Genomic DNA, 3,926 nt, shown 5'->3' with positions numbered 1-3,926 from the left:
TGGGGTGTCTGCACCCTACACCACTGGAGTAATTACACTATAAAGCATGGTCCGACTTACCGGGCCAAAGAAGTTGCGGTGCAGGGTGTCCCCCACTGCCATTCTGGCCGGGGGGGGGGCTTCTTCCTCCCAGAAACCCCCTCTGATGGCGGGAAAGATTCCCGCCGGCAGGTCAAGGGGGCCAATGGCCAATTGACCACGCCCACCACTGGTGAGGCCTGAGCTGGCCTCTCCCTCTTTCCAGTCAGCCTTCTTAAGGCTGCTCAGGCTCCCCAGCAGGCACACGGCCTGCAACAGCTGATCCATCCCACCCACCCTGCATACGGTTTATGTTTTCATTGGATGTTAATTTTGTTGATGTTCACCTTGTCACGGTTACCTGTTCACAGTTACTTGTTTGCTTCTCGTCACAACTCCTTGTTGGGCGTGGGGCATGGGCCCTGGATCTGGTTTGGTATCCCCCCTAGCGGTTAGGGGGGACGCCCGGTGGTCCCAGGGGTGCCGAGTTGCCCTGTATTGTGCTAGCGGCACCCTGGTGTGTGCGGGATCGGCAGTATTGGGCTGTCCGATCATGATCCAGGACCCATGCTTGGCTGCCAACCCTTGTTCCTGTTTGCAATAAATGAGTTGTGGCCATTGTTCATCCCACATCATGTGTGAGTGTACTTGTTGGGTTGGCTGTGGGAGGTGTATCGCACTTGCACACGCAACTAGCCGGTATCACACCACCTGACATCCGCCGGGAAGTAGCAGCCAATATTGAAAGGACCAAGGCCGTGACATCTCCAGCCATCCCTTGTTTGGGTATCAGCCAGCACGTCAACGACTTAAATCGAGAAATAGTTTTCTAAGATCTACAGAGACACTCGCTGGAACACCGAAGCAAGCAAGTGTCCAAAAGTGGCAGGCTCAAACCCAGAACCTCAACCAATGGCTGATACCCAACGAGAGACTCCCCCTGGGCTCACAGAAAACAGGCGACTTGGAAGGTGCTGAACAGACTGCGCTCTGGCACCACGAGATCCAGAGCCAACCTCAAGAAATGGGGCCACAAAGTGGAATCCACGTTGCTGCCTGAGTTGCCCCAGTGGTGGTTTTTCAAGAGGTGTTGCTGATTTTCCAAGAGTATTCAACATGATAACTCCGGCATTTGAGCTGAGTCAAGATCCTGATTTTCTTACCATAATGATCAGAGTACCATATGCACGAGTTTCAGAGTTTGATGTCTATTTTGAAGGAACAGAGTTCAAATTTTATGCAAAACCTTACTTTCTCAGATTGGTTCTTCCTGGAAGGATTCTCGAAGATGGAAGAGAGAAAGCAACGTACGATGACTCAGGGATATTTACAATACGGCTTCCCAAGGAGACTCCTGGAGAGAAGTTTGATGGGTTAGACATGTTGACGGCTCTACTTGCACTGAAGAAATCCCGTTCAGCAAAACCTTTAGTAGAGGAAATGGGTGCTGAAAATGTTGAGGACGTAGAAGAAGAGGAAGAATTTGATTGGGAAATAGAGCAGACTCTGTATGAGGAGAGCAAAGAGAGCTCCCTGTGTTCTCCTTGTACCTATGGCTTTGGAAATCAGAAATCAGGAGTTTTCAAACGTCTTCAGGATGAACTTAGCGATGTTATTGATATTAAAAATCCAGATTCAACACCTGCAGTTGAACGCAGAGAAAAACGGCTGGCAGTAGAAGCAGCCAAGTTTGATCCTGACCATTACCTTGCTGACCTTTTTGAAGATGAAGCTGTTTGCCATCTCTTGAAGTATAAGCCATGGTGGGTTGAAGCTTATACAGCCAAGATGGCTTCTCGGGAAGCCAGTCCTTCCAATGAGAGCAATCAAACTGCACTTGTTTCCTTTACAGAGGATGAAAAAGAACAGCTGAGAAAATTCAGCAACAGAACTTTCCTTCTTGATAAAAGAGCCTGTCATCAAGTATATCTGAGCTTAGTTGATATACTTCTGGCCTATTGCTATGAAATCTATGCCAGTGAAGGCGAAAAGAATGTTGTTGAGTGGAATCCACGACATGCGAGTGTGGAGAAGAGCATACTACAGACAACCTGCTGCAATGCAACCTGAGCCCTGCCACATGCACAATGGAGGACCTCCTTGCGGCAACACCAGAGGCACTCCAAGTGGCCAGATAGTGGTCAAAGGACAGTTAATCAACTACCAAGATTGCAAAATTTGTCCTTTTTTAATGTGTTTGTTTGTTTTGTTCTGTTAGAAATGTAATACAATGGTATGGTTGCTGATGACACGATAAATAAATACTATCTCTTATGGGGTGGTGGTGGTCATGTTTGACTTCAATATCATAGGGAGACCCATTGAATCACACTGCTGAACTTCAGTTGTGTAGACCAGGGTTCAAATCCTCACGTGGTCATGGAAACCCATTGGAAAGTCGCACTCTCTCATCCTCGGAGGAAGACCATGACAAACCTTGCAGTGGATAATCCATCGTAGGGTCACCACCATTCAGAAATGGCTTGAAGGCCCGCAACAACAATTGAATCAGTGGTCTTACTTAAGCATTGATCCAGTAGACCTCAAAAAGGGTGTATCTGTATCTTTTAGGCCTGGGCGGTTTCGTTCATTAATTTTGTAATTCGTTAAATATTCGTTAATTTTAGCAATTACAAAACGATTACAAAACTTATTTTTAAACCCAGAAGTGTTTTTAAATATCGAAACGGCAGGCGCCAAAAAATTTTGTATTTCCGTCCATTTCAGAAATATGTAAGATGGCCGCCTGGCGATGCTTGCTGGGAGCTCTCCTCTCTCTCCTCTCTTAGCCAGTCAGAGGCAGAGCCTGAAAGAGGAGGAGGAGTAGGAGGAGGAGAGGGCGGGGAAGGCACCGGCTGAGCAAGCGAGCGAGAGGGCGAGCGAGAGGGTGAGCGAGAGGGCGAGCGGCGAGCGAGAGGGCGAGCGGCGAGCGAGAGGGCGAGCGGCGAGCGAGAGGGCGAGCGGCGAGCGAGAGAGCGAGCGAGAGGGCAAGCGGCGAGTGAGAGGGCGAGTGAGAGGGCGAGCGAGAGGGCGAGCGGCGAGCGAGAGGGCGAGCGAGAGGGCGAGCGAGAGGGCGAGCGAGAGGGCGAGCGAGAGGGCGAGCGAGAGGGCGAGCGAGAGGATGAGCGGCGAGCGAGAGGGCAAGCGGCGAGCGAGAGGGCGAGCGGCGAGCGAGAGGGCGAGCAGCGAGCGAGAGGGCGAGCAGCGAGCGAGAGGGCGAGCGAGAGGGCGAGCGAGAGGGCGAGCGAGAGGGCGAGCGGCGAGCGAGAGGGCCCGCCAGAGTGAGTGCCTGCCTTCCCTCCTTAATAATAATTTCTCCTCCCTATTCTACTAAATTAATAATTAAATTAAAAAAATATTTAAAAAATATTGAAAAAAAAGGGCGCCATCTTTACAAAATGTTTTGTAAATATTAACGAAATTTCGTAAATACCGAACTTTTTTAAGGGAAAATTTTGTAATTATTTTAAATATCGAAACAAAAAAAAACCCAAATACAAATCGATTTTAGAAACAAATTTTTGCGTTGTTACCCAGGCCTAGTATCTTTCTGTTTTCGCCTACATATTTAAGGAGTTGCGTTCTGTTTTTCGTCTCTCTCCCTCCATCTCTCTCTTTATCTTTATCTCTCTGTGTGTTTACATTTAAGGGCTTCATTACAACGGTGCTGGGATTCGTTATGCAACCCAATTAAAAAGAATGGAAGAGGAAAAAACAATGCAGGCAAAATCCCAGGCACTAAGGTCTAAATGAACTCCAGGTGGAGAATATCCGAAGCATTCATTTTATGTCATTGCAAAATAAAGAGGGTGATACTGGTTCCTGTTCAACGTTTGCTTCTTGGTTTGATTTGCTATTGCCAGGGTGAATGTGGAAGATGCAGAAGTAATACAGCCATCACATTTGGG

General features: G+C 48.4%; 1 pseudogene; it reads left to right on the top strand.

The window, feature by feature from the left end:
- Positions 1 to 1,073: 1,073 nt before the first annotated feature.
- On the top strand, positions 1,074 to 2,088 carry LOC137097769 (protein SHQ1 homolog pseudogene; annotated as a pseudogene).
- Positions 2,089 to 3,926: the final 1,838 nt, after the last annotated feature.

The sequence above is a fragment of the Anolis sagrei genome, chromosome 13 (assembly GCF_037176765.1).
Source record: "Anolis sagrei isolate rAnoSag1 chromosome 13, rAnoSag1.mat, whole genome shotgun sequence".
Lineage (NCBI taxonomy): Eukaryota > Metazoa > Chordata > Lepidosauria > Squamata > Dactyloidae > Anolis > Anolis sagrei.
This window is presented reverse-complemented; position numbering and strand designations above follow the sequence as displayed.